The sequence below is a fragment of the Doryrhamphus excisus genome, chromosome 2 (assembly GCF_030265055.1).
Source record: "Doryrhamphus excisus isolate RoL2022-K1 chromosome 2, RoL_Dexc_1.0, whole genome shotgun sequence".
NCBI lineage: Eukaryota > Metazoa > Chordata > Actinopteri > Syngnathiformes > Syngnathidae > Doryrhamphus > Doryrhamphus excisus.
The window spans coordinates 21,838,326-21,862,651 of NC_080467.1; the positions used below are offsets into that span (position 1 = coordinate 21,838,326).

The 24,326-nt window shown below is 49.7% G+C and overlaps 41 non-coding genes and 15 pseudogenes across 41 annotated transcripts; 15 read left to right on the forward strand and 41 right to left on the reverse strand.

The window, feature by feature from the left end:
- Window positions 1-250: 250 nt before the first annotated feature.
- On the forward strand, window positions 251-324 carry trnat-cgu (transfer RNA threonine (anticodon CGU)). The gene has a single exon. It is a non-coding gene; the product is annotated as a tRNA-Thr (tRNA).
- A 383-nt stretch (window positions 325-707) lies between these two features.
- Window positions 708-779, forward strand: trnae-cuc (transfer RNA glutamic acid (anticodon CUC)). The gene has a single exon. It is a non-coding gene; the product is annotated as a tRNA-Glu (tRNA).
- A 1,070-nt stretch (window positions 780-1,849) lies between these two features.
- LOC131124134 (U1 spliceosomal RNA) lies at window positions 1,850-2,014 on the forward strand. Its single transcript, XR_009128811.1, has one exon. It is a non-coding gene; the product is annotated as a U1 spliceosomal RNA (small nuclear RNA).
- A 1,845-nt stretch (window positions 2,015-3,859) lies between these two features.
- On the forward strand, window positions 3,860-3,933 carry trnat-cgu (transfer RNA threonine (anticodon CGU)). The gene has a single exon. It is a non-coding gene; the product is annotated as a tRNA-Thr (tRNA).
- A 383-nt stretch (window positions 3,934-4,316) lies between these two features.
- trnae-cuc (transfer RNA glutamic acid (anticodon CUC)) lies at window positions 4,317-4,388 on the forward strand. Its single transcript has one exon. It is a non-coding gene; the product is annotated as a tRNA-Glu (tRNA).
- A 1,070-nt stretch (window positions 4,389-5,458) lies between these two features.
- LOC131124135 (U1 spliceosomal RNA) lies at window positions 5,459-5,623 on the forward strand. Its single transcript, XR_009128812.1, has one exon. It is a non-coding gene; the product is annotated as a U1 spliceosomal RNA (small nuclear RNA).
- Window positions 5,624-7,468: 1,845 nt separating this feature from the next.
- Window positions 7,469-7,542, forward strand: trnat-cgu (transfer RNA threonine (anticodon CGU)). Its single transcript has one exon. It is a non-coding gene; the product is annotated as a tRNA-Thr (tRNA).
- Window positions 7,543-7,925: 383 nt separating this feature from the next.
- trnae-cuc (transfer RNA glutamic acid (anticodon CUC)) lies at window positions 7,926-7,997 on the forward strand. Its single transcript has one exon. It is a non-coding gene; the product is annotated as a tRNA-Glu (tRNA).
- A 1,070-nt stretch (window positions 7,998-9,067) lies between these two features.
- On the forward strand, window positions 9,068-9,232 carry LOC131124136 (U1 spliceosomal RNA). Its single transcript, XR_009128813.1, has one exon. It is a non-coding gene; the product is annotated as a U1 spliceosomal RNA (small nuclear RNA).
- Window positions 9,233-10,023: 791 nt separating this feature from the next.
- trnak-uuu (transfer RNA lysine (anticodon UUU)) lies at window positions 10,024-10,096 on the forward strand. The gene has a single exon. It is a non-coding gene; the product is annotated as a tRNA-Lys (tRNA).
- Window positions 10,097-11,035: 939 nt separating this feature from the next.
- trnat-ugu (transfer RNA threonine (anticodon UGU)) lies at window positions 11,036-11,109 on the forward strand. The gene has a single exon. It is a non-coding gene; the product is annotated as a tRNA-Thr (tRNA).
- Window positions 11,110-11,492: 383 nt separating this feature from the next.
- On the forward strand, window positions 11,493-11,564 carry trnae-cuc (transfer RNA glutamic acid (anticodon CUC)). The gene has a single exon. It is a non-coding gene; the product is annotated as a tRNA-Glu (tRNA).
- Window positions 11,565-12,634: 1,070 nt separating this feature from the next.
- Window positions 12,635-12,798, forward strand: LOC131124129 (U1 spliceosomal RNA). Its single transcript, XR_009128806.1, has one exon. It is a non-coding gene; the product is annotated as a U1 spliceosomal RNA (small nuclear RNA).
- Window positions 12,799-13,588: 790 nt separating this feature from the next.
- Window positions 13,589-13,661, forward strand: trnak-uuu (transfer RNA lysine (anticodon UUU)). The gene has a single exon. It is a non-coding gene; the product is annotated as a tRNA-Lys (tRNA).
- A 939-nt stretch (window positions 13,662-14,600) lies between these two features.
- On the forward strand, window positions 14,601-14,674 carry trnat-cgu (transfer RNA threonine (anticodon CGU)). The gene has a single exon. It is a non-coding gene; the product is annotated as a tRNA-Thr (tRNA).
- A 297-nt stretch (window positions 14,675-14,971) lies between these two features.
- Window positions 14,972-15,090, reverse strand: LOC131120812 (5S ribosomal RNA). The gene has a single exon (XR_009127358.1). It is a non-coding gene; the product is annotated as a 5S ribosomal RNA (ribosomal RNA).
- A 112-nt stretch (window positions 15,091-15,202) lies between these two features.
- Window positions 15,203-15,321, reverse strand: LOC131121204 (5S ribosomal RNA). Its single transcript, XR_009127738.1, has one exon. It is a non-coding gene; the product is annotated as a 5S ribosomal RNA (ribosomal RNA).
- Window positions 15,322-15,433: 112 nt separating this feature from the next.
- LOC131122138 (5S ribosomal RNA) lies at window positions 15,434-15,542 on the reverse strand (annotated as a pseudogene).
- Window positions 15,543-15,654: 112 nt separating this feature from the next.
- Window positions 15,655-15,773, reverse strand: LOC131120771 (5S ribosomal RNA). The gene has a single exon (XR_009127317.1). It is a non-coding gene; the product is annotated as a 5S ribosomal RNA (ribosomal RNA).
- Window positions 15,774-15,885: 112 nt separating this feature from the next.
- LOC131123622 (5S ribosomal RNA) lies at window positions 15,886-15,994 on the reverse strand (annotated as a pseudogene).
- A 111-nt stretch (window positions 15,995-16,105) lies between these two features.
- Window positions 16,106-16,224, reverse strand: LOC131121218 (5S ribosomal RNA). The gene has a single exon (XR_009127753.1). It is a non-coding gene; the product is annotated as a 5S ribosomal RNA (ribosomal RNA).
- Window positions 16,225-16,336: 112 nt separating this feature from the next.
- Window positions 16,337-16,445, reverse strand: LOC131122720 (5S ribosomal RNA; annotated as a pseudogene).
- Window positions 16,446-16,557: 112 nt separating this feature from the next.
- LOC131123462 (5S ribosomal RNA) lies at window positions 16,558-16,676 on the reverse strand. Its single transcript, XR_009128722.1, has one exon. It is a non-coding gene; the product is annotated as a 5S ribosomal RNA (ribosomal RNA).
- A 112-nt stretch (window positions 16,677-16,788) lies between these two features.
- On the reverse strand, window positions 16,789-16,897 carry LOC131122699 (5S ribosomal RNA; annotated as a pseudogene).
- A 112-nt stretch (window positions 16,898-17,009) lies between these two features.
- On the reverse strand, window positions 17,010-17,138 carry LOC131121261 (5S ribosomal RNA; annotated as a pseudogene).
- A 112-nt stretch (window positions 17,139-17,250) lies between these two features.
- On the reverse strand, window positions 17,251-17,359 carry LOC131123448 (5S ribosomal RNA; annotated as a pseudogene).
- A 112-nt stretch (window positions 17,360-17,471) lies between these two features.
- LOC131121762 (5S ribosomal RNA) lies at window positions 17,472-17,590 on the reverse strand. The gene has a single exon (XR_009128258.1). It is a non-coding gene; the product is annotated as a 5S ribosomal RNA (ribosomal RNA).
- Window positions 17,591-17,701: 111 nt separating this feature from the next.
- On the reverse strand, window positions 17,702-17,820 carry LOC131121850 (5S ribosomal RNA). Its single transcript, XR_009128343.1, has one exon. It is a non-coding gene; the product is annotated as a 5S ribosomal RNA (ribosomal RNA).
- Window positions 17,821-17,932: 112 nt separating this feature from the next.
- Window positions 17,933-18,051, reverse strand: LOC131121390 (5S ribosomal RNA). The gene has a single exon (XR_009127900.1). It is a non-coding gene; the product is annotated as a 5S ribosomal RNA (ribosomal RNA).
- A 112-nt stretch (window positions 18,052-18,163) lies between these two features.
- Window positions 18,164-18,282, reverse strand: LOC131120468 (5S ribosomal RNA). Its single transcript, XR_009127022.1, has one exon. It is a non-coding gene; the product is annotated as a 5S ribosomal RNA (ribosomal RNA).
- Window positions 18,283-18,394: 112 nt separating this feature from the next.
- On the reverse strand, window positions 18,395-18,503 carry LOC131123882 (5S ribosomal RNA; annotated as a pseudogene).
- Window positions 18,504-18,615: 112 nt separating this feature from the next.
- On the reverse strand, window positions 18,616-18,734 carry LOC131121303 (5S ribosomal RNA). The gene has a single exon (XR_009127819.1). It is a non-coding gene; the product is annotated as a 5S ribosomal RNA (ribosomal RNA).
- A 112-nt stretch (window positions 18,735-18,846) lies between these two features.
- Window positions 18,847-18,965, reverse strand: LOC131121079 (5S ribosomal RNA). The gene has a single exon (XR_009127616.1). It is a non-coding gene; the product is annotated as a 5S ribosomal RNA (ribosomal RNA).
- A 112-nt stretch (window positions 18,966-19,077) lies between these two features.
- LOC131122721 (5S ribosomal RNA) lies at window positions 19,078-19,186 on the reverse strand (annotated as a pseudogene).
- Window positions 19,187-19,298: 112 nt separating this feature from the next.
- Window positions 19,299-19,417, reverse strand: LOC131121492 (5S ribosomal RNA). The gene has a single exon (XR_009128000.1). It is a non-coding gene; the product is annotated as a 5S ribosomal RNA (ribosomal RNA).
- Window positions 19,418-19,529: 112 nt separating this feature from the next.
- Window positions 19,530-19,648, reverse strand: LOC131120469 (5S ribosomal RNA). The gene has a single exon (XR_009127023.1). It is a non-coding gene; the product is annotated as a 5S ribosomal RNA (ribosomal RNA).
- Window positions 19,649-19,760: 112 nt separating this feature from the next.
- On the reverse strand, window positions 19,761-19,869 carry LOC131123742 (5S ribosomal RNA; annotated as a pseudogene).
- A 112-nt stretch (window positions 19,870-19,981) lies between these two features.
- LOC131123127 (5S ribosomal RNA) lies at window positions 19,982-20,100 on the reverse strand. Its single transcript, XR_009128690.1, has one exon. It is a non-coding gene; the product is annotated as a 5S ribosomal RNA (ribosomal RNA).
- Window positions 20,101-20,212: 112 nt separating this feature from the next.
- On the reverse strand, window positions 20,213-20,331 carry LOC131121119 (5S ribosomal RNA). Its single transcript, XR_009127656.1, has one exon. It is a non-coding gene; the product is annotated as a 5S ribosomal RNA (ribosomal RNA).
- Window positions 20,332-20,443: 112 nt separating this feature from the next.
- Window positions 20,444-20,562, reverse strand: LOC131122474 (5S ribosomal RNA; annotated as a pseudogene).
- Window positions 20,563-20,674: 112 nt separating this feature from the next.
- LOC131122712 (5S ribosomal RNA) lies at window positions 20,675-20,793 on the reverse strand. The gene has a single exon (XR_009128647.1). It is a non-coding gene; the product is annotated as a 5S ribosomal RNA (ribosomal RNA).
- A 112-nt stretch (window positions 20,794-20,905) lies between these two features.
- On the reverse strand, window positions 20,906-21,014 carry LOC131122139 (5S ribosomal RNA; annotated as a pseudogene).
- A 111-nt stretch (window positions 21,015-21,125) lies between these two features.
- LOC131121080 (5S ribosomal RNA) lies at window positions 21,126-21,244 on the reverse strand. Its single transcript, XR_009127617.1, has one exon. It is a non-coding gene; the product is annotated as a 5S ribosomal RNA (ribosomal RNA).
- Window positions 21,245-21,356: 112 nt separating this feature from the next.
- LOC131121434 (5S ribosomal RNA) lies at window positions 21,357-21,475 on the reverse strand. Its single transcript, XR_009127943.1, has one exon. It is a non-coding gene; the product is annotated as a 5S ribosomal RNA (ribosomal RNA).
- A 112-nt stretch (window positions 21,476-21,587) lies between these two features.
- LOC131121214 (5S ribosomal RNA) lies at window positions 21,588-21,706 on the reverse strand. The gene has a single exon (XR_009127748.1). It is a non-coding gene; the product is annotated as a 5S ribosomal RNA (ribosomal RNA).
- Window positions 21,707-21,818: 112 nt separating this feature from the next.
- On the reverse strand, window positions 21,819-21,937 carry LOC131121698 (5S ribosomal RNA). The gene has a single exon (XR_009128196.1). It is a non-coding gene; the product is annotated as a 5S ribosomal RNA (ribosomal RNA).
- Window positions 21,938-22,049: 112 nt separating this feature from the next.
- LOC131122807 (5S ribosomal RNA) lies at window positions 22,050-22,158 on the reverse strand (annotated as a pseudogene).
- A 111-nt stretch (window positions 22,159-22,269) lies between these two features.
- Window positions 22,270-22,388, reverse strand: LOC131121082 (5S ribosomal RNA). Its single transcript, XR_009127619.1, has one exon. It is a non-coding gene; the product is annotated as a 5S ribosomal RNA (ribosomal RNA).
- A 112-nt stretch (window positions 22,389-22,500) lies between these two features.
- On the reverse strand, window positions 22,501-22,609 carry LOC131122648 (5S ribosomal RNA; annotated as a pseudogene).
- A 112-nt stretch (window positions 22,610-22,721) lies between these two features.
- On the reverse strand, window positions 22,722-22,840 carry LOC131121392 (5S ribosomal RNA). The gene has a single exon (XR_009127902.1). It is a non-coding gene; the product is annotated as a 5S ribosomal RNA (ribosomal RNA).
- A 112-nt stretch (window positions 22,841-22,952) lies between these two features.
- LOC131120470 (5S ribosomal RNA) lies at window positions 22,953-23,071 on the reverse strand. Its single transcript, XR_009127024.1, has one exon. It is a non-coding gene; the product is annotated as a 5S ribosomal RNA (ribosomal RNA).
- Window positions 23,072-23,183: 112 nt separating this feature from the next.
- LOC131123743 (5S ribosomal RNA) lies at window positions 23,184-23,292 on the reverse strand (annotated as a pseudogene).
- A 112-nt stretch (window positions 23,293-23,404) lies between these two features.
- On the reverse strand, window positions 23,405-23,523 carry LOC131123138 (5S ribosomal RNA). The gene has a single exon (XR_009128691.1). It is a non-coding gene; the product is annotated as a 5S ribosomal RNA (ribosomal RNA).
- Window positions 23,524-23,635: 112 nt separating this feature from the next.
- On the reverse strand, window positions 23,636-23,754 carry LOC131121206 (5S ribosomal RNA). The gene has a single exon (XR_009127740.1). It is a non-coding gene; the product is annotated as a 5S ribosomal RNA (ribosomal RNA).
- A 112-nt stretch (window positions 23,755-23,866) lies between these two features.
- LOC131122983 (5S ribosomal RNA) lies at window positions 23,867-23,985 on the reverse strand (annotated as a pseudogene).
- A 112-nt stretch (window positions 23,986-24,097) lies between these two features.
- Window positions 24,098-24,216, reverse strand: LOC131122723 (5S ribosomal RNA). The gene has a single exon (XR_009128648.1). It is a non-coding gene; the product is annotated as a 5S ribosomal RNA (ribosomal RNA).
- Window positions 24,217-24,326: the final 110 nt, after the last annotated feature.

Consider the following 24,326-nt stretch of genomic DNA (forward strand, 5'->3'; position numbering starts at 1 on the left):
TTTCCCGGATGACTGATCGGGTGCGTCACTGGCCTGCACGAAGGGGCTTATAGGAAGGAGGTGGCCGCTGTGGTGTCGTTGCATGCAAACAACATCCTCATCCTTGACACAGCGAAGACCAAGGAGGAGAATAATCGTGGATTCGGTCCGCTTACACTGGCAGGATTTCACCAGTCCTGTTGAAAGCCTGGCCACTGGTGTGGTTTCCGTCATGCAGTGGTTCGCCTAACACTGAAGACACTCCTTCGCCGGCGCTGTGGCTTAGTTGGTCAAAGTTCCTGTCTCGTAAACAGGAGGTCCTGGGTTCAAATCCCAGCAGTGCCTTGCATATGTGTTTCAGCGACTCCATTTTTTTCTCTCCAACATTTCAAGTAAATGTTTTGAATCAGACGTCATGTTCTGTGTAAGAAATATCCATCATTTCTGATGTCATATGTAGCATAAATGTCATATGTACTACAATGCTCTCGACAAAGGCAAAAACATTGTGCATTTGGACATTTGCGGGGATAAGAAAACAGACCACATTAGCAAAACAAAAGAGGTTCGGGTCTAACATTTAAGGGAAGCGCTCTACTATCTGAGGTAATTCCCCTGCTGCTGCAATGTTGGCAGAGAAGGTCCAGTCACAGAACTATTTTGGTTCCTTTGCTGGAGTACGTCAAAGTGACACTGTCTCTTCCTTGCTGAGTGCAGACATAAAGCAGTCCCTGGTGGTCTAGTGGCTAGGATTCGGCGCTCTCACCGCCGCGGCCCGGGTTCGATTCCCGGTCAGGGAATTGACATTTGGGTAGGTTTTGACTGGAGATAGGATTTGTCTTCGGCCTCGGTCGAATGGTTGGGGTCACCTTGAAGCACAAACCGTTGTCATCCTGAAGCGACTGACAACAGAAATATAAACAAAACATGGACAATAAGACAAGGTCCTCGACTGAGAATGCTGTCAGGACTGGGTTTAGGGTGAGACAGAGCATTTGTCGGATGCTCAAGGATAGATCCTTGTTAGAATAAAATGTAGATAGAATGAATATAGCATCAGTTATCACCCTTATATCCATTTGCCTAGACAATAGAAAGAGTGTTTGAATGTGCTGAAGAAGAAATGTTCCTGTGACCCTGATCAGAGACCCCCAGCAACCCCCAGGTCCTGGAGGTGCCTGGACGCGCCAACCGCAACCCTGCAGATGTTCACGTTAATCCTGCAAGAACGTGTCAAGATAAGAACTCATAAAACAATAAAAGTAATTCCTCTCACATACACACACATACACATAGAGAAACAAATACAGCTCGTGCAACTGCCACCCCTAGAGTTGCATGACCATGTAGTAGGGACCCCCGAAAGAGAATAAATAAAGAGGAGTTTGAACCACATACTCAGTGGAGCGGCATGTCACTGGGTATGTGGTTTCACTCTCCTCGCTGCGAGTAACTTTGAATATTGTTGTCTGTCTCTTCTGTATTTCTGCATTTAAGTGTTTTTACAAGTGTCACAGGAGTTTGAACCTGACAACCCACTGACTCACAACGACCTTGCACATCTACACGTGTCAGGGTTCAACATATTGGCCTCTCATGTTACATGGTGTGACTAGGGACGTGGAGTCAGTACTTCAGTCTCCGCATTGAACGTCTGCAGCAACTGCCCTAAGCCACTTGCTGCCGCTGCCTTAGCTCAGAATGAAGTCACAAGAGTGCCATACAGACTGACTCCTTGAGATAACCAGAGTCCTGTCTCTGAATTTGGACACAGGTCAAGTGGCTGGGCTTGTTGTGGGCGACCTGATGAGACCACCACTCAGCATGTGACATGTGCGAGAGACTAGTCCGGGCGGGACCGGTGCAACTCATACTTACCTGCCAGGGGAGATACCATGATCAAGAAGGTGGTTCACCCAGGGCGAGGCTCAGCCATTGCACATGGGTTGAGCTGACCTCTGCGAATTCCCCAAATGCGGGAATCTCGACTGCTTATTTTTGTGGTAGTGGGGGACTGCGTTCGCGCTCTCCCCTTATCCCGTGTTTAAAACAAGAGGCAGGCACAGCACCACGCCGAGCTCCTTGGCTTGCGAGTGCAGCCAGACCGAGCAAGAAACGACCAGCCCAGCACTACCAATGCTTGCTGGAAAGGTCTGCCCGTGCACGGGAGACAACCAACCAGCCGTGAGGCCGATCTGCTCTCAGTCAGGAAACCTCAATGAGAAACGGCAACAAGACAGAGAAAGGGGCGTCGGCAAACATTTCCATTGATCTGAGTCTAAAGTTCAAGGTTTGCTCGCAGGCAAATTTGAAGCAGCGAGAATGAGCAATCCGCACCTCTGAGTAGGAGTTCATGGTTCTCACCTAAAAACGGATAGCTTATAGCCGTAATCGTGTTGTTGTTTGTATTCTGTGTTTTGTCTGAGTCACGGCTGGTGTGTGTTGCTTTTTGTTGTTTTCTTGCCTGAAAGGACTTCTCGCTCGACCCAATTTTACTCTTGGCGAAACACTGATAATCCAGAACATAGCCTTAAACTGCAGGTGCATTAGTTGGAGGGCTCGTGGCCACCTGGTCACCTGAACAGGGACTTGAATCCCGGACACTCAGATCAAAAGTTTATTGTTCAGGTGATTGGCTCAACCTTTGTCTTGTCTGACCTTTAACTCTTTTTGTCCAGAAGATATTAGGCTTGTCCATGTGGGCAGTTTAAGACCTCCGTCGATCTTGGAGGTGGCAATTTCGGGACAGGGGCTTCTTCATCTCTGCAAGGTCAAGTACAGTATGCCAGAAGATTTTGCCTTGTGAGTTGTCCTCATTCATCAAGGGCCTGGATAGCTCAGTCGGTAGAGCATCAGGCTTTTAATCTGATTGCCCAGGGTTCAAGTCCCTGTTCAGGCGGAGAAGAGTAGACCCCACATTACCAGCATGGGGACATACCAACCCAAGATGAGAACACCCTGGGCCAGGTACGCAGCAACACATGTGGCAGAAACACAGCTTCACCCTGGCCCCTCTTTTAGCCTCTACTGAAAAAGTGGAACACCACCTTTGCAGCTGAATCGCTCAGTCGGGCGAGTGCGAGAATTAAGATTTAAAGGTCCGTGGTTCAAGCCTGGGTTTGAGCACAATCCCTGTTTACCTTGCGACTTTGCCAATAGTTTGAAAATGCTTATTGGCAGGCTGAAAGGACCTTAACTTCATTCATCAAAGGGCCACCCCTCCAGACAACGTTAGAGGAGGTTACAAGCCAAACCTGTCAAGCCGTGATTGTGATTTCATGTTTTGTTGAAGAAAAGCCCATAATTTGTGGAACAACTTTCCCTACAAGGGAGAAACATTTGTCGATTTGGACAATTGTCAATACGCCCCCACTTTGGACACATCGTCTTGTGTCATTGTTTGGCAACTGCTTCACCAGTCCCCTTAAAGGGCTCACCCTTCATAGTGTAGTGGTTAGCACGTTTGCCTTTCATGCAAAAGGTCCCTAGTTGGAAACTGGGTGGAAGCAAGGCCGTTCAATTCCTTCTTTCACAAAAAAATCAAGGTGACAAATGGGAACAAGGATATGTGCTTGATCCCTGAAGGTGTGTACACGGGCATCTGTCCCCAGTTTGGACACACAATCCATATTTCCCGGATGACTGATCGGGTGCGTCACTGGCCTGCACGAAGGGGCTTATAGGAAGGAGGTGGCCGCTGTGGTGTCGTTGCATGCAAACAACATCCTCATCCTTGACACAGCGAAGACCAAGGAGGAGAATAATCGTGGATTCGGTCCGCTTACACTGGCAGGATTTCACCAGTCCTGTTGAAAGCCTGGCCACTGGTGTGGTTTCCGTCATGCAGTGGTTCGCCTAACACTGAAGACACTCCTTCGCCGGCGCTGTGGCTTAGTTGGTCAAAGTTCCTGTCTCGTAAACAGGAGGTCCTGGGTTCAAATCCCAGCAGTGCCTTGCATATGTGTTTCAGCGACTCCATTTTTTTCTCTCCAACATTTCAAGTAAATGTTTTGAATCAGACGTCATGTTCTGTGTAAGAAATATCCATCATTTCTGATGTCATATGTAGCATAAATGTCATATGTACTACAATGCTCTCGACAAAGGCAAAAACATTGTGCATTTGGACATTTGCGGGGATAAGAAAACAGACCACATTAGCAAAACAAAAGAGGTTCGGGTCTAACATTTAAGGGAAGCGCTCTACTATCTGAGGTAATTCCCCTGCTGCTGCAATGTTGGCAGAGAAGGTCCAGTCACAGAACTATTTTGGTTCCTTTGCTGGAGTACGTCAAAGTGACACTGTCTCTTCCTTGCTGAGTGCAGACATAAAGCAGTCCCTGGTGGTCTAGTGGCTAGGATTCGGCGCTCTCACCGCCGCGGCCCGGGTTCGATTCCCGGTCAGGGAATTGACATTTGGGTAGGTTTTGACTGGAGATAGGATTTGTCTTCGGCCTCGGTCGAATGGTTGGGGTCACCTTGAAGCACAAACCGTTGTCATCCTGAAGCGACTGACAACAGAAATATAAACAAAACATGGACAATAAGACAAGGTCCTCGACTGAGAATGCTGTCAGGACTGGGTTTAGGGTGAGACAGAGCATTTGTCGGATGCTCAAGGATAGATCCTTGTTAGAATAAAATGTAGATAGAATGAATATAGCATCAGTTATCACCCTTATATCCATTTGCCTAGACAATAGAAAGAGTGTTTGAATGTGCTGAAGAAGAAATGTTCCTGTGACCCTGATCAGAGACCCCCAGCAACCCCCAGGTCCTGGAGGTGCCTGGACGCGCCAACCGCAACCCTGCAGATGTTCACGTTAATCCTGCAAGAACGTGTCAAGATAAGAACTCATAAAACAATAAAAGTAATTCCTCTCACATACACACACATACACATAGAGAAACAAATACAGCTCGTGCAACTGCCACCCCTAGAGTTGCATGACCATGTAGTAGGGACCCCCGAAAGAGAATAAATAAAGAGGAGTTTGAACCACATACTCAGTGGAGCGGCATGTCACTGGGTATGTGGTTTCACTCTCCTCGCTGCGAGTAACTTTGAATATTGTTGTCTGTCTCTTCTGTATTTCTGCATTTAAGTGTTTTTACAAGTGTCACAGGAGTTTGAACCTGACAACCCACTGACTCACAACGACCTTGCACATCTACACGTGTCAGGGTTCAACATATTGGCCTCTCATGTTACATGGTGTGACTAGGGACGTGGAGTCAGTACTTCAGTCTCCGCATTGAACGTCTGCAGCAACTGCCCTAAGCCACTTGCTGCCGCTGCCTTAGCTCAGAATGAAGTCACAAGAGTGCCATACAGACTGACTCCTTGAGATAACCAGAGTCCTGTCTCTGAATTTGGACACAGGTCAAGTGGCTGGGCTTGTTGTGGGCGACCTGATGAGACCACCACTCAGCATGTGACATGTGCGAGAGACTAGTCCGGGCGGGACCGGTGCAACTCATACTTACCTGCCAGGGGAGATACCATGATCAAGAAGGTGGTTCACCCAGGGCGAGGCTCAGCCATTGCACATGGGTTGAGCTGACCTCTGCGAATTCCCCAAATGCGGGAATCTCGACTGCTTATTTTTGTGGTAGTGGGGGACTGCGTTCGCGCTCTCCCCTTATCCCGTGTTTAAAACAAGAGGCAGGCACAGCACCGCGCCGAGCTCCTTGGCTTGCGAGTGCAGCCAGACCGAGCAAGAAACGACCAGCCCAGCACTACCAATGCTTGCTGGAAAGGTCTGCCCGTGCACGGGAGACAACCAACCAGCCGTGAGGCCGATCTGCTCTCAGTCAGGAAACCTCAATGAGAAACGGCAACAAGACAGAGAAAGGGGCGTCGGCAAACATTTCCATTGATCTGAGTCTAAAGTTCAAGGTTTGCTCGCAGGCAAATTTGAAGCAGCGAGAATGAGCAATCCGCACCTCTGAGTAGGAGTTCATGGTTCTCACCTAAAAACGGATAGCTTATAGCCGTAATCGTGTTGTTGTTTGTATTCTGTGTTTTGTCTGAGTCACGGTTGGTGTGTGTTGCTTTTTGTTGTTTTCTTGCCTGAAAGGACTTCTCGCTCGACCCAATTTTACTCTTGGCGAAACACTGATAATCCAGAACATAGCCTTAAACTGCAGGTGCATTAGTTGGAGGGCTCGTGGCCACCTGGTCACCTGAACAGGGACTTGAATCCCGGACACTCAGATCAAAAGTTTATTGTTCAGGTGATTGGCTCAACCTTTGTCTTGTCTGACCATTAACTCTTTTTGTCCAGAAGATATTAGGCTTGTCCATGTGGGCAGTTTAAGACCTCCGTCGATCTTGGAGGTGGCAATTTCGGGACAGGGGCTTCTTCATCTCTGCAAGGTCAAGTACAGTATGCCAGAAGATTTTGCCTTGTGAGTTGTCCTCATTCATCAAGGGCCTGGATAGCTCAGTCGGTAGAGCATCAGGCTTTTAATCTGATTGCCCAGGGTTCAAGTCCCTGTTCAGGCGGAGAAGAGTAGACCCCACATTACCAGCATGGGGACATACCAACCCAAGATGAGAACACCCTGGGCCAGGTACGCAGCAACACATGTGGCAGAAACACAGCTTCACCCTGGCCCCTCTTTTAGCCTCTACTGAAAAAGTGGAACACCACCTTTGCAGCTGAATCGCTCAGTCGGGCGAGTGCGAGAATTAAGATTTAAAGGTCCGTGGTTCAAGCCTGGGTTTGAGCACAATCCCTGTTTACCTTGCGACTTTGCCAATAGTTTGAAAATGCTTATTGGCAGGCTGAAAGGACCTTAACTTCATTCATCAAAGGGCCACCCCTCCAGACAACGTTAGAGGAGGTTACAAGCCAAACCTGTCAAGCCGTGATTGTGATTTCATGTTTTGTTGAAGAAAAGCCCATAATTTGTGGAACAACTTTCCCTACAAGGGAGAAACATTTGTCGATTTGGACAATTGTCAATACGCCCCCACTTTGGACACATCGTCTTGTGTCATTGTTTGGCAACTGCTTCACCAGTCCCCTTAAAGGGCTCACCCTTCATAGTGTAGTGGTTAGCACGTTTGCCTTACATGCAAAAGGTCCCTAGTTGGAAACTGGGTGGAAGCAAGGCCGTTCAATTCCTTCTTTCACAAAAAAATCAAGGTGACAAATGGGAACAAGGATATGTGCTTGATCCCTGAAGGTGTGTACACGGGCATCTGTCCCCAGTTTGGACACACAATCCATATTTCCCGGATGACTGATCGGGTGCGTCACTGGCCTGCACGAAGGGGCTTATAGGAAGGAGGTGGCCGCTGTGGTGTCGTTGCATGCAAACAACATCCTCATCCTTGACACAGCGAAGACCAAGGAGGAGAATAATCGTGGATTCGGTCCGCTTACACTGGCAGGATTTCACCAGTCCTGTTGAAAGCCTGGCCACTGGTGTGGTTTCCGTCATGCAGTGGTTCGCCTAACACTGAATACACTCCTTCGCCGGCGCTGTGGCTTAGTTGGTCAAAGTTCCTGTCTCGTAAACAGGAGGTCCTGGGTTCAAATCCCAGCAGTGCCTTGCATATGTGTTTCAGCGACTCCATTTTTTTCTCTCCAACATTTCAAGTAAATGTTTTGAATCAGACGTCATGTTCTGTGTAAGAAATATCCATCATTTCTGATGTCATATGTAGCATAAATGTCATATGTACTACAATGCTCTCGACAAAGGCAAAAACATTGTGCATTTGGACATTTGCGGGGATAAGAAAACAGACCACATTAGCAAAACAAAAGAGGTTCGGGTCTAACATTTAAGGGAAGCGCTCTACTATCTGAGGTAATTCCCCTGCTGCTGCAATGTTGGCAGAGAAGGTCCAGTCACAGAACTATTTTGGTTCCTTTGCTGGAGTACGTCAAAGTGACGCTGTCTCTTCCTTGCTGAGTGCAGACATAAAGCAGTCCCTGGTGGTCTAGTGGCTAGGATTCGGCGCTCTCACCGCCGCGGCCCGGGTTCGATTCCCGGTCAGGGAATTGACATTTCGGTAGGTTTTGACTGGAGATAGGATTTGTCTTCGGCCTCGGTCGAATGGTTGGGGTCACCTTGAAGCACAAACCGTTGTCATCCTGAAGCGACTGACAACAGAAATATAAACAAAACATGGACAATAAGACAAGGTCCTCGACTGAGAATGCTGTCAGGACTGGGTTTAGGGTGAGACAGAGCATTTGTCGGATGCTCAAGGATAGATCCTTGTTAGAATAAAATGTAGATAGAATGAATATAGCATCAGTTATCACCCTTATATCCATTTGCCTAGACAATAGAAAGAGTGTTTGAATGTGCTGAAGAAGAAATGTTCCTGTGACCCTGATCAGAGACCCCCAGCAACCCCCAGGTCCTGGAGGTGCCTGGACGCGCCAACCGCAACCCTGCAGATGTTCACGTTAATCCTGCAAGAACGTGTCAAGATAAGAACTCATAAAACAATAAAAGTAATTCCTCTCACATACACACACATACACATAGAGAAACAAATACAGCTCGTGCAACTGCCACCCCTAGAGTTGCATGACCATGTAGTAGGGACCCCCGAAAGAGAATAAATAAAGAGGAGTTTGAACCACATACTCAGTGGAGCGGCATGTCACTGGGTATGTGGTTTCACTCTCCTCGCTGCGAGTAACTTTGAATATTGTTGTCTGTCTCTTCTGTATTTCTGCATTTAAGTGTTTTTACAAGTGTCACAGGAGTTTGAACCTGACAACCCACTGACTCACAACGACCTTGCACATCTACACGTGTCAGGGTTCAACATATTGGCCTCTCATGTTACATGGTGTGACTAGGGACGTGGAGTCAGTACTTCAGTCTCCGCATTGAACGTCTGCAGCAACTGCCCTAAGCCACTTGCTGCCGCTGCCTTAGCTCAGAATGAAGTCACAAGAGTGCCATACAGACTGACTCCTTGAGATAACCAGAGTCCTGTCTCTGAATTTGGACACAGGTCAAGTGGCTGGGCTTGTTGTGGGCGACCTGATGAGACCACCACTCAGCATGTGACATGTGCGAGAGACTAGTCCGGGCGGGACCGGTGCAACTCATACTTACCTGCCAGGGGAGATACCATGATCAAGAAGGTGGTTCACCCAGGGCGAGGCTCAGCCATTGCACATGGGTTGAGCTGACCTCTGCGAATTCCCCAAATGCGGGAATCTCGACTGCTTATTTTTGTGGTAGTGGGGGACTGCGTTCGCGCTCTCCCCTTATCCCGTGTTTAAAACAAGAGGCAGGCACAGCACCACGCCGAGCTCCTTGGCTTGCGAGTGCAGCCAGACCGAGCAAGAAACGACCAGCCCAGCACTACCAATGCTTGCTGGAAAGGTCTGCCCGTGCACGGGAGACAACCAACCAGCCGTGAGGCCGATCTGCTCTCAGTCAGGAAACCTCAATGAGAAACGGCAACAAGACAGAGAAAGGGGCGTCGGCAAACATTTCCATTGATCTGAGTCTAAAGTTCAAGGTTTGCTCGCAGGCAAATTTGAAGCAGCGAGAATGAGCAATCCGCACCTCTGAGTAGGAGTTCATGGTTCTCACCTAAAAACGGATAGCTTATAGCCGTAATCGTGTTGTTGTTTGTATTCTGTGTTTTGTCTGAGTCACGGCTGGTGTGTGTTGCTTTTTGTTGTTTTCTTGCCTGAAAGGACTTCTCGCTCGACCCAATTTTACTCTTGGCGAAACACTGATAATCCAGAACATAGCCTTAAACTGCAGGTGCATTAGTTGGAGGGCTCGTGGCCACCTGGTCACCTGAACAGGGACTTGAATCCCGGACACTCAGATCAAAAGTTTATTGTTCAGGTGATTGGCTCAACCTTTGTCTTGTCTGACCTTTAACTCTTTTTGTCCAGAAGATATTAGGCTTGTCCATGTGGGCAGTTTAAGACCTCCGTCGATCTTGGAGGTGGCAATTTCGGGACAGGGGTTTCTTCATCTCTGCAAGGTCAAGTACAGTATGCCAGAAGATTTTGCCTTGTGAGTTGTCCTCATTCATCAAGGGCCTGGATAGCTCAGTCGGTAGAGCATCAGGCTTTTAATCTGATTGCCCAGGGTTCAAGTCCCTGTTCAGGCGGAGAAGAGTAGACCCCACATTACCAGCATGGGGACATACCAACCCAAGATGAGAACACCCTGGGCCAGGTACGCAGCAACACATGTGGCAGAAACACAGCTTCACCCTGGCCCCTCTTTTAGCCTCTACTGAAAAAGTGGAACACCACCTTTGCAGCTGAATCGCTCAGTCGGGCGAGTGCGAGAATTAAGATTTAAAGGTCCGTGGTTCAAGCCTGGGTTTGAGCACAATCCCTGTTTACCTTGCGACTTTGCCAATAGTTTGAAAATGCTTATTGGCAGGCTGAAAGGACCTTAACTTCATTCATCAAAGGGCCACCCCTCCAGACAACGTTAGAGGAGGTTACAAGCCAAACCTGTCAAGCCGTGATTGTGATTTCATGTTTTGTTGAAGAAAAGCCCATAATTTGTGGAACAACTTTCCCTACAAGGGAGAAACATTTGTCGATTTGGACAATTGTCAATACGCCCCCACTTTGGACACATCGTCTTGTGTCATTGTTTGGCAACTGCTTCACCAGTCCCCTTAAAGGGCTCACCCTTCATAGTGTAGTGGTTAGCACGTTTGCCTTACATGCAAAAGGTCCCTAGTTGGAAACTGGGTGGAAGCAAATGGGAACAAGGATATGTGCTTGATCCCTGAAGGTGTGTACACGGGCATCTGTCCCCAGTTTGGACACACAATCCATATTTCCCGGATGACTGATCGGGTGCGTCACTGGCCTGCACGAAGGGGCTTATAGGAAGGAGGTGGCCGCTGTGGTGTCGTTGCATGCAAACAACATCCTCATCCTTGACACAGCGAAGACCAAGGAGGAGAATAATCGTGGATTCGGTCCGCTTACACTGGCAGGATTTCACCAGTCCTGTTGAAAGCCTGGCCACTGGTGTGGTTTCCGTCATGCAGTGGTTCGCCTAACACTGAAGACACTCCTTCGCCGGCGCTGTGGCTTAGTTGGTCAAAGTTCCTGTCTTGTAAACAGGAGGTCCTGGGTTCAAATCCCAGCAGTGCCTTGCATATGTGTTTCAGCGACTCCATTTTTTTCTCTCCAACATTTCAAGTAAATGTTTTGAATCAGACGTCATGTTCTGTGTAAGAAATATCCACCATTTCTGATGTCATATGTAGCATAAATGTCATATGTACTACAATGCTCTCGACAAAGGCAAAAACATTGTGCATTTGGACATTTGCGGGGATAAGAAAACAGACCACATTAGCAAAACAAAAGAGGTTCGGGTCTAACATTTAAGGGAAGCGCTCTACTATCTGAGGTAATTCCCCTGCTGCTGCAATGTTGGCAGAGAAGGTCCAGTCACAGAACTATTTTGGTTCCTTTGCTGGAGTACGTCAAAGTGACACTGTCTCTGCCTTGCTGAGTGCAGACATAAAGCAGTCCCTGGTGGTCTAGTGGCTAGGATTCGGCGCTCTCACCGCCGCGGCCCGGGTTCGATTCCCGGTCAGGGAATTGACATTTGGGGAGGTTTTGACTGGAGATAGGATTTGTCTTCGGCCTCCGTCGAATGGTTGGGGTCATCTTGAAGCACAAACCGTTGTCATCCTGAAGCGACTGACAACAGAAATATAAACAAAACATGGACAATAAGACAAGGTCCTCGACTGAGAATGCTGTCAGGACTGGGTTTAGGGTGAGACAGAGCATTTGTCGGATGCTCAAGGATAGATCCTTGTTAGAATAAAATGTAGATAGAATGAATATAGCATCAGTTATCACCCTTATATCCATTTGCCTAGACAATAGAAAGAGTGTTTGAATGTGCTGAAGAAGAAATGTTCCTGTGACCCTGATCAGAGACCCCCAGCAACCCCCAGGTCCTGGAGGTGCCTGGACGCGCCAACCGCAACCCTGCAGATGTTCACGTTAATCCTGCAAAAACGTGTCAAGATAAGAACTCATAAAACAATAAAAGTAATTCCTCTCACATACACACACATACACATAGAGAAACAAATACAGCTCGTGCAACTGCCACCCCTAGAGTTGCATGACCATGTAGTAGGGACCCCCGAAAGAGATTAAATAAAGAGGAGTTTGAACCACATACTCAGTGGAGCGGCATGTCACTGGGTATGTGGTTTCACTCTCCTCGCTGCGAGTAACTTTGAATATTGTTGTCTGTCTCTTCTGTATTTCTGCATTTAAGTGTTTTTACAAGTGTCACAGGAGTTTGAACCTGACAACCCACTGACTCACAACGACCTTGCACATCTACACGTGTCAGGGTTCAACATATTGGCCTCTCATGTTACATGGTGTGACTAGGGACGTGGAGTCAGTACTTCAGTCTCCGCATTGAACGTCTGCAGCAACTGCCCTAAGCCACTTGCTGCCGCTGCCTTAGCTCAGAATGAAGTCACAAGAGTGCCATACAGACTGACTCCTTGAGATAACCAGAGTCCTGTCTCTGAATTTGGACACAGGTCAAGTGGCTGGGCTTGTTGTGGGCGACCTGATGAGACCACCACTCAGCATGTGACATGTGCGAGAGACTAGTCCGGGCGGGACCGGTGCAACTCATACTTACCTGCCAGGGGAGATACCATGATCAAGAAGGTGGTTCACCCAGGGCGAGGCTCAGCCATTGCACATGGGTTGAGCTGACCTCTGCGAATTCCCCAAATGCGGGAATCTCGACTGCTTAATTTGTGGTAGTGGGGGACTGCGTTCGCGCTCTCCCCTTTCCCGTGTTTAAAACAAGAGGCAGGCACAGCACCGCGCCGAGCTCCTTGGCTTGCGAGTGCAGCCAGACCGAGCAAGAAACGACCAGCCCAGCACTACCAATGCTTGCTGGAAAGGTCTGCCCGTGCACGGGAGACAACCAACCAGCCGTGAGGCCGATCTGCTCTCAGTCAGGAAACCTCAATGAGAAACGGCAACAAGACAGAGAAAGGGGCGTCGGCAAACATTTCCATTGATCTGAGTCTAAAGTTCAAGGTTTGCTCGCAGGCAAATTTGAAGCAGCGAGAATGAGCAATCCGCACCTCTGAGTAGGAGTTCATGGTTCTCACCTAAAAACGGATAGCTTATAGCCGTAATCGTGTTGTTGTTTGTATTCTGTGTTTTGTCTGAGTCACGGCTGGTGTGTGTTGCTTTTTGTTGTTTTCTTGCCTGAAAGGACTTCTCGCTCGACCCAATTTTACTCTTGGTGAAACACTGATAATCCAGAACATAGCCTTAAACTGCAGGTGCATTAGTTGGAGGGCTCGTGGCCACCTGGTCACCTGAACAGGGACTTGAATCCCGGACACTCAGATCAAAAGTTTATTGTTCAGGTGATTGGCTCAACCTTTGTCTTGTCTGACCATTAACTCTTTTTGTCCAGAAGATATTAGGCTTGTCCATGTGGGCAGTTTAAGACCTCCGTCGATCTTGGAGGTGGCAATTTCGGGACAGGGGTTTCTTCATCTCTGCAAGGTCAAGTACAGTATGCCAGAAGATTTTGCCTTGTGAGTTGTCCTCTTTCATCAAGGGCCTGGATAGCTCAGTCGGTAGAGCATCAGGCTTTTAATCTGATTGTCCAGGGTTCAAGTCCCTGTTCAGGCGGAGAAGAGTAGACCCCACATTACCAGCATGGGGACATACCAACCCAAGATGAGAACACCCTGGGCCAGGTACGCAGCAACACATGTGGCAGAAACACAGCTTCACCCTGGCCCCTCTTTTAGCCTCTACTGAAAAAGTGGAACACCACCTTTGCAGCTGAATCGCTCAGTCGGGCGAGTGCGAGAATTAAGATTTAAAGGTCCGTGGTTCAAGCCTGGGTTTGAGCACAATCCCTGTTTACCTTGCGACTTTGCCAATAGTTTGAAAATGCTTATTGGCAGGCTGAAAGGACCTTAACTTCATTCATCAAAGGGCCACCCCTCCAGACAACGTTAGAGGAGGTTACAAGCCAAACCTGTCAAGCCGTGATTGTGATTTCATGTTTTGTTGAAGAAAAGCCCATAATTTGTGGAACAACTTTCCCTACAAGGGAGAAACATTTGTCGATTTGGACAATTGTCAATACGCCCCCACTTTGGACACATCGTCTTGTGTCATTGTTTGGCAACTGCTTCACCAGTCCCCTTAAAGGGCTCACCCTTCATAGTGTAGTGGTTAGCACGTTTGCCTTACATGCAAAAGGTCCCTAGTTGGAAACTGGGTGGAAGCAAATGGGAACAAGGATATGTGCTTGATCCCTGAAGGTGTGTACACGGGCATCTGTCCCCAGTTTGGACACACAATCCATATTTCCCGGATGACTGATCGGGTGCGTCACTGGCCTGCACGAAGGGGCTTATAGGAAGGAGGTGGCCGCTGTGGTGTCGTTGCATGCAAACAACATCCTCATCCTTGACACAGCGAAGACCAAGGAGGAGAATAATCGTGGATTCGGTCCGCTTACACTGGCAGGATTTCACCAGTCCTGTTGAAAGCCTGGCCACTGGTGTGGTTTCCGTCATGCAGTGGTTCGCCTAACACTGAAGACACTCCTTCGCCGGCGCTGTGGATTAGTTGGTCAAAGTTCCTGTCTCGTAAACAGGAGGTCCTGGGTTCAAATCCCAGCAGTGCCTTGCATATGTGTTTCAGCGACTCCATTTTTTTCTCTCCAACATTTCAAGTAAATGTTTTGAATCAGACGTCATGTTCTGTGTAAGAAATATCCATCATTTCTGATGTCATATGTAGCATAAATGTCATATGTACTACAATGCTCTCGACAAAGGCAAAAACATTGTGCATTTGGACATTTGCGGGGATAAGAAAACAGACCACATTAGCAAAACAAAAGAGGCGCAGGCCAAACTCGACTCCAGCAAAAAGTGTCAAACAGCGCCCTCTGCTGTCAGGCAAGAGCAGAAACCATAAAAAGCTTACAGCACCTGGTATTCCCAGGCGGTCTCCCATCCAAGTACTAACCAGGCCCGCCCCTGCTTATCTTCCGAGATCGGACGAGATTGGGCGTTTTCAGGGTAGTATGGCCGTAAGCTGCCAGGGCAACTGAAAAGATCCTATTTGAAGGCGACGCAGGCCAAACTAGACTCCAGCAAAAAGTGTCAAACAGCGCCCTCTGCTGTCAGGCAAGAGCAGAAACCATAAAAGGCGTACAGCACCTGGTATTGCCAGGCGGTCTCCCATCCAAGTACTAACCAGGCCCACCCCTGCTTAGCTTCCGAGATCGGACGAGATCGGGCGTTTTCAGGGTAGTATGGCCGTAAGCTGCCAGGTCAACTGAAAAGATCCTATTTGAAGGTGACGCAGGCCAAACTAGACTCCAGCAAAACTTGTCAAACAGCGCCCTCTGCTGTCAGGCAAAAGCAGAAACCATAAAAAGCTTACAGCACCTGGTATTCCCAGGCGGTCTCCCATCCAAGTACTAACCAGGCCCACCCCTGCTTAGCTTCCGAGATCGGGCGTTTTCAGGGTAGTATGGCCGTAAGCTGCCAGGGCAGCTGAAAAGATCCTATTTGAAGGCGACGCAGGCCAAACTAGACTCCAGCAAAAAGTGTCAAACAGCCCCCTCTGCTGTCAGGCAAGAGCAGAAACCATAAAAAGCTTACAGCACCTGGTATTCCCAGGCGGTCTCCCATCCAAGTACTAACCAGGCCCGCCCCTGCTTAGCTTCTGAGATCGAACGAGATCAGGCGTTTTGAGGGTAGTATGGCCGTAAGCTTTAAGGACAACTGAAAAAATCTTATTTGAAGGCGACGCAGGCCAAACTAGACTCCAGCAAAAAGTGTCAAACAGCGCCCTCTGCTGTCAGGCAAGAGCAGAAACCAAAAAAAGCTTACAGCACCTGGTATTGCCAGGCGGTCTCCCATCCAAATACTAACCAGGCCCGCCCCTGCTTAGCTTCCGAGATCGGACGTTTTCAGGGTAGTATGGCCGTAAGCTGCCAGGGCAGCTGAAAAGATCCTATTTGAAGGCGACGCAGGCCAACTAGACTCCAGCAAAAAGTGTCAAACAGCGCCCTCTGCTGTCAGGCAAGAGCAGAAACCATAAAAAGCTTACAGCACCTGGTATTCCCAGGCGGTCTCCCATCCAAGTACTAACCAGGCCCGCCCCTGCTTAGTTTCCGAGATCGGACGAGATCGGGCGTTTTCAGTGTAGTATGGCCGTAAGCTGCCAGGTCAACTGAAAAGATCCTATTTGAAGGTGACGCAGGTCAAACTAGACTCCAGCAAAACATGTCAAACAGCGCCCTCTGCTGTCACGATAGAGCAGAAACCATAAAAAGCTTACAGCACCTGGTATTCACAGGCGGTCTCCCATCCAAGTACTAACCAGGCCCGCCCCTGCTTAGCTTCCGAGATCGGGCGTTTTCAGGGTAGTATGGCCGTAAGCTGCCAGATCAACTGAAAAGATCCTATTTGAAGGCGACGCAGGCCAAACTAGACTCCAGCAAAAAGTGTCAAACAGCGCCCTCTGCTGGCAGGCAAGAGCAGAAACCATAAAAAGCTTACAGCACCTGGTATTCCCAGGCGGTCTCCCATCCAAGTACTAACCAGGCCCGACCCTGCTTAGCTTCCGAGATCGGAGGAGATCGGGCGTTTTCAGGGTAGTATGGCCATAAGCTGCCAGGTCAACTGAAAAGATCCTATTTGAAGGTGACGCAGGCCAAACTAGACTCTGGCAAAAAGTGTCAAACAGCGCCCTTTGCTGTCAGGCAAGAGCAGAAACCATAAAAAGCTTACAGCACCTGGTATTCCCAGGCGGTCTCCCATCCAAGTACTAACCAGGCCAGCCCCTGCTTAGCTTCCGAGATCGGGCGTTTTCAGGGTAGTATGGCCGTAAGCTGCCAGGTCAACTGAAAAGATCCTATTTGAAGGTGACGCAGGCCAAACTAGACTCCAGCAAAAAGTGTCAAACAGCGCCCTCTGCTGTCAGGCAAGAGCAGAAACCATAAAAAGCTTACAGCACCTGGTATTCCCAGGCGGTCTCCCATCCAAGTACTAACCAGGCCCACCCCTGCTTAGCTTCCGAGATCAGACGAGATCGGACGAGATCGGGCGTTTTCAGGGTAGTATGGCCGTAAGCTTTAAGGACAACTGAAAAAATCTTATTTGAAGGCGACGCAGGCCAAACTAGACTCCAGCAAAAAGTGTCAAACAGCGCCCTCTGCTGTCAGGCAACAGCAGAAACCATTAAAAGCTTACAGCACCTGGTATTCCCAGGCGGTCTCCCATCCAAGTACAAACCAGGCCCGCCCCTGCTTAGCTTCCGAGATCAGGCGTTTTCAGGGTAGTGTGGCCGTAAGCTGCCAGGGCAACTGAAAAGATCCTATTTGAAGGCGACGCAGGCCAAACTAGACTCCAGCAAAAAGTGTCAAACAGCACCCTCTGCTGTCAGGCAAGAGCAGAAACCATAAAAGGCTTACAGCACCTGGTATTCCCAGGCTGTCTCCCATCCAAGTACTAACCAGACCCACCCCTGCTTAGCTTCTGAGATCGGACGAGATCGGGCGTTTTCAGGGTAGTATGGCCGTAAGCTGCCAGGGCAACTGAAAAGATCCTATTTGAAGAAGACGCAGGCCAAACGAGACTCCAGCAAAAAGTGTCAAACAGCGCCCTCTGCTGTCAGGCAAAGCAGAAACCATAAAAAGCTTACAGAACCTGGTATTCCCAGGCGGTCTCCCATCCAAGTAGTAATCAGGCCCGCCCCTGCTTAGCTTCCGAGAACGGACGAGATCGGGCGTTTTCAGGGTAGTATGGCCGTAAGCTGCCAGGGCAACTGAAAAGATCGTATTTGAAGGCGACGCAGGCCAAACTAGACTCCAGCAAAAAGTGTCAAACAGCGCCCTCTGCCCTCAGGCAAGAGCAGAAACCATAAAAAGCTTAAAGCACCTGGTATTCCCAGGCGGTCTCCCATCCAAGTATTAACCAGGCCCGCCCCTGCTTAGCTTCCGAGATCGGACGAGATCGGGCGTTTTCAGGGTAGTATGGCCGTAAGCTGTCAGGGCAACTGAAAAGGTCCTATTTGAAGGCGACGCAGGCCAAACTAGACTCCAGCAAAAAGTGTCAAACAGCGCCCTCTGCTGTCAGGCAAGAGCAGAAACCATAAAAAGCTTACAGCACCTGGTATTCCCAGGCGGTCTCCCATCCAAGTACTAACCAGGCCCGCCCCTGCTTAGCTTCCGAGATCGGACGAGATCGGGCGTTTTCAGTGTAGTATGGCCGTAAGCTGCCAGGTCAACTGAAAAGTTCCTATTTGAAGGTGACGCAGGCCAAACTAGACTTCAGCAAAACATGTCAAACAGCGCCCTCTGCTGTCAGGATAGAGCAGAAACCATAAAAAGCTTACAGCACCTGGTATTCACAGGCGGTCTCCCATGCAACTACTAACCAGGCCCGCCCCTGCTTAGCTTCCGAGATTGGGCGTTTTCAGGGTAGTATGGCCGTAAGCTGCCAGATCAACTGAAAAGATCCTATTTGAAGGCGACGCAGGCCAAACTAGACTCCAGCAAAAAGTGTCCAACAGCGCCCTCTGCTGTCAGGCAAGAGCAGAAACCATAAAAAGCTTAAAGCACCTGGTATTCCCAGGCGGTCTCCCATCCAAGTACTAACCAGGCCCGCCCCTGCTTAGCTTCCGAGATCAGACGAAATCGGGCGTTTTCAGGGTAGTATGGCCGTAAGCTGCCAGGGCAGCTAAAAAGATCCTATTTGAAGGCGACGCAGGCCAAACTAGACTCCAGCAAAAAGTGTCAAACAGCCCCCTCTGCTGTCAGGCAAGAGCAGAAACCATAAAAAGCTTACAGCACCTGGTATTCCCAGGCGGTCTCCCATCCAAGTACTAACCAGGCCCGCCCCTGCTTAGCTTCCGAGATCGAACGAGATCAGGCGTTTTGAGGGTAGTATGGCCGTAAGCTTTAAGGACAACTGAAAAAATCTTATTTGAAGGCGACGCAGGCCAAACTAGACTCCAGCAAAAAGTGTCAAACAGCGCCCTCTGCTGTCAGGATAGAGCAGAAACCATAAAAAGCTTACAGCACCTGGTATTCACAGGCGGTCTCCCATCCAAGTACTAACCAGGCCCGCCCCTGCTTAGCTTCCGAGATCGGGCGTTTTCAGGGTAGTATGGCCGTAAGCTGCCAGATCAACTGAAAAGATCCTATTTGAAGGCGACGCAGGCCAAACTAGACTCCAGCAAAAAGTGTCAAACAGCGCCCTCTGCCCTCAGGCAAGAGCAGAAACCATAAAAAGCTTAAAGCACCTGGTATTCCCAGGCGGTCTCCCATCCAAGTATTAACCAGGCCCGCCCCTGCTTAGCTTCCGAGATCAGACGAGATCGGGCGTTTTCAGGGTAGTATGGCCGTAAGCTGTCAGGGCAACTGAAAAGGTCCTATTTGAAGGCGACGCAGGCCAAACTAGACTCCAGCAAAAAGTGTCAAACAGCGCCCTCTGCTGTCAGGCAAGAGCAGAAACCATAAAAAGCTTACAGCACCTGGTATTCCCAGGCGGTCTCCCATCCAAGTACTAACCAGGCCCGCCCCTGCTTAGCTTCCGAGATCGGACGAGATCGGGCGTTTTCAGTGTAGTATGGCCGTAAGCTGCCAGGTCAACTGAAAAGATCCTATTTGAAGGTGACGCAGGCCAAACTAGACTCCAGCAAAACATGTCAAACAGCGCCCTCTGCTGTCAGGATAGAGCAGAAACCATAAAAAGCTTACAGCACCTGGTATTCACAGGCGGTCTCCCATCCAAGTACTAACCAGGCCCGCCCCTGCTTAGCTTCCGAGATTGGGCGTTTTCAGGGTAGTATGGCCGAAAGCTGCCAGATCAACTGAAAAGATCCTATTTGAAGGCGACGCAGGCCAAACTAGACTCCAGCAAAAAGTGTCAAACAGCGCCCTCTGCTGTCAGGCAAGAGCAGAAACCATAAAAAGCTTACAGCACCTGGTATTCCCAGGCGGTCTCCCATCCAAGTACTAACCAGGCCCGCCCCTGCTTATCTTCCGAGATCGGACGAGATCGGGCGTTTTCAGGGTAGTATGGCCGTAAGCTGCCAGGGCAACTGAAAAGATCCTATTTGAAGGCGACGCAGGCCAAACTAGACTCCAGCAAAAAGTGTCAAACAGCGCCCTCTGCTGTCAGGCAAGAGCAGAAACCATAAAAGGCATACAGCACCTGGTATTGCCAGGCGGTCTCCCATCCAAGTACTAACCAGGCCCACCCCTGCTTAGCTTCCGAGATCGGACGAGATCGGGCGTTTTCAGGGTAGTATGGCCGTAAGCTGCCAGATCAACTGAAAAGATCCTATTTGAAGGCGACGCAGGCCAAACTAGACTCCAGCAAAAAGTGTCCAACAGCGCCCTCTGCTGTCAGGCAAGAGCAGAAACCATAAAAAGCTTAAAGCACCTGGTATTCCCAGGCGGTCTCCCATCCAAGTACTAACCAGGCCCGCCCCTGCTTAGCTTCCGAGATCAGACGAAATTGGGCGTTTTCAGGGTAGCATGGCCGTAAGCTGCCAGGTCAACTGAAAAGATCCTATTTGAAGGTGACGCAGGCCAAGCTAGACTCTGGCAAAAAGTGTCAAACAACGCCCTTTGCTGTCAGGCAAGAGCAGAAACCATAAAAAGCTTACAGCACCTGGTTTTCCCAGGCGGTCTCCCATCCAAGTACTAACCAGGCCCGCCCCTGCTTAGCTTCCGAGATCGGACGAGATCGGGCGTTTTCAGGGTAGTATGGCCGTAAGCTGCCAGGTCAACTGAAAAGATCCTATTTGAAGGTGACGCAGGCCAAACTAGACTCCAGCAAAACTTGTCAAACAGCGCCCTCTGCTGTCAGGCAAAAGCAGAAACCATAAAAAGCTTACAGCACCTGGTATTCCCAGGCGGTCTCCCATCCAAGTACTAACCAGGCCCACCCCTGCTTAGCTTCCGAGATCGGGCGTTTTCAGGGTAGTATGGCCGTAAGCTGCCAGGGCAGCTAAAAAGATCCTATTTGAAGGCGACGCAGGCAAACTAGACTCCAGCAAAAAGTGTCAAACAGCCCCCTCTGCTGTCAGGCAAGAGCAGAAACCATAAAAAGCTTACAGCACCTGGTATTCCCAGGCGGTCTCCCATCCAAGTACTAACCAGGCCCGCCCCTGCTTAGCTTCCGAGATCGAACGAGATCAGGCGTTTTGAGGGTAGTATGGCCGTAAGCTTTAAGGACAACTGAAAAAATCTTATTTGAAGGCGACGCAGGCCAAACTAGACTCCAGCAAAAAGTGTCAAACAGCGCCCTCTGCTGTCAGGATAGAGCAGAAACCATAAAAAGCTTACAGCACCTGGTATTCACAGGCGGTCTCCCATCCAAGTACTAACCAGGCCCGCCCCTGCTTAGCTTCCGAGATCGAACGAGATCAGGCGTTTTGAGGGTAGTATGGCCGTAAGCTTTAAGGACAACTGAAAAAATCTTATTTGAAGGCGACGCAGGCCAAACTAGACTCCAGCAAAAAGTGCCAAACAGCACCCTCTGCTGTCAGGCAAGAGCAGAAACCATAAAAGGCTTACAGCACCTGGTATTCCCAGGCTGTCTCCCATCCAAGTACTAACCAGACCCACCCCTGCTTAGCTTCCGAGATCGGACGAGATCGGGCGTTTTCAGGGTAGTATGGCCGTAAGCTGCCAGTGCAACTGAAAAGATCCTATTTGAAGAAGACGCAGGCCAAACTAGACTCCAGCAAAAAGTGTCAAACAGCGCCCTCTGCTGTCAGGCAAGAGCAGAAACCATAAAAAGCTTACAGCACCTGGTATTCCCAGGCGGTCTCCCATCCAAGTACTAACCAGGCCCGCCCCTGCTTAGCTTCCGAGATCGGACGAGATCGGGCGTTTTCAGGGTAGTATGGCCGTAAGCTGTCAGGGCAACTGAAAAGGTCCTATTTGAAGGCGACGCAGGCCAAACTAGACTCCAGCAAAAAGTGTCAAACAGCGCCCTCTGCTGTCAGGCAAGAGCAGAAACCATAAAAAGCTTACAGCACCTGGTATTCCCAGGCGGTCTCCCATCCAAGTACTAACCAGGCCCACCCTTGCTTAGCTTCCGAGATCGGGCGTTTTCAGGGTAGTATGGCCGTAAGCTGCCAGGCAGCTAAAAAGATCCTATTTGAAGGCGACGCAGGCCAAACTAGACTCCAGCAAAAAGTGTCAAACAGCCCCCTCTGCTGTCAGGCAAGAGCAGAAACCATAAAAAGCTTACAGCACCTGGTATTCCCAGGCGGTCTCCCATCCAAGTACTAACCAGGCCCGCCCCTGCTTAGCTTCCGAGATCGAACGAGATCAGGCGTTTTGAGGGTAGTATGGCCGTAAGCTTTAAGGACAACTGAAAAAATCTTATTTGAAGGCGACGCAGGCCAAACTAGACTCCAGCAAAAAGTGTCAAACAGCGCCCTCTGCTGTCAGGATAGAGCAGAAACCATAAAAAGCTTACAGCACCTGGTATTCACAGGCGGTCTCCCATCCAAGTACTAACCAGGCCCTCCCCTGCTTAGCTTCCGAGATCGGGCGTTTTCAGGGTAGTATGGCCGTAAGCTGCCAGATCAACTGAAAAGATCCTATTTGAAGGCGACGCAGGCCAAACTAGACTCCAGCAAAAAGTGTCAAACAGCGCCCTCTGCCCTCAGGCAAGAGCAGAAACCATAAAAAGCTTAAAGCACCTGGTATTCCCAGGCGGTCTCCCATCCAAGTATTAACCAGGCCCGCCCCTGCTTAGCTTCCGAGATCGGACGAGATCGGGCGTTTTCAGGGTAGTATGGCCGTAAGCTGTCAGGGCAACTGAAAAGGTCCTATTTGAAGGCGACGCAGGCCAAACTAGACTCCAGCAAAAAGTGTCAAACAGCGCCCTCTGCTGTCAGGCAAGAGCAGAAACCATAAAAAGCTTACAGCACCTGGTATTCCCAGGCGGTCTCCCATCCAAGTACTAACCAGGCCCGCCCCTGCTTAGCTTCCGAGATCGGACGAGATCGGGCGTTTTCAGTGTAGTATGGCCGTAAGCTGCCAGGTCAACTGAAAAGATCCTATTTGAAGGTGACGCAGGCCAAACTAGACTCCAGCAAAACATGTCAAACAGCGCCCTCTGCTGTCAGGATAGAGCAGAAACCATAAAAAGCTTACAGCACCTGGTATTCACAGGCGGTCTCCCATCCAAGTACTAACCAGGCCCGCCCCTGCTTAGCTTCCGAGATTGGGCGTTTTCAGGGTAGTATGGCCGAAAGCTGCCAGATCAACTGAAAAGATCCTATTTGAAGGCGACGCAGGCCAAACTAGACTCCAGCAAAAAGTGTCAAACAGCGCCCTCTGCTGTCAGGCAAGAGCAGAAACCATAAAAAGCTTACAGCACCTGGTATTCCCAGGCGGTCTCCCATCCAAGTACTAACCAGGCCCGCCCCTGCTTATCTTCCGAGATCGGACGAGATCGGGCGTTTTCAGGGTAGTATGGCCGTAAGCTGCCAGGGCAACTGAAAAGATCCTATTTGAAGGCGACGCAGGCCAAACTAGACTCCAGCAAAAAGTGTCAAACAGCGCCCTCTGCTGTCAGGCAAGAGCAGAAACCATAAAAGGCGTACAGCACCTGGTATTGCCAGGCGGTCTCCCATCCAAGTACTAACCAGGCCCACCCCTGCTTAGCTTCCGAGATCGGACGAGATCGGGCGTTTTCAGGGTAGTATGGCCGTAAGCTGCCAGATCAACTGAAAAGATCCTATTTGAAGGCGACGCAGGCCAAACTAGACTCCAGCAAAAAGTGTCCAACAGTGCCCTCTGCTGTCAGGCAAGAGCAGAAACCATAAAAAGCTTAAAGCACCTGGTATTCCCAGGCGGTCTCCCATCCAAGTACTAACCAGGCCCGCCCCTGCTTAGCTTCCGAGATCAGTCGAAATTGGGCGTTTTCAGGGTAGCATGGCCGTAAGCTGCCAGGTCAACTGAAAAGATCCTATTTGAAGGTGACGCAGGCCAAGCGAGACTCTGGCAAAAAGTGTCAAACAGCGCCCTTTGCTGTCAGGCAAGAGCAGAAACCATAAAAAGCTTACAGCACCTGGTTTTCCCAGGCGGTCTCCCATCCAAGTACTAACCAGGCCCGCCCCTGCTTAGCTTCCGAGATCGGACGAGATCGGGCGTTTTCAGGGTAGTATGGCCGTAAGCTGCCAGGTCAACTGAAAAGATCCTATTTGAAGGTGACGCAGGCCAAACTAGACTCCAGCAAAAAGTGTCAAACAGCGCCCTCTGCTGTCAGGCAAAAGCAGAAACCATAA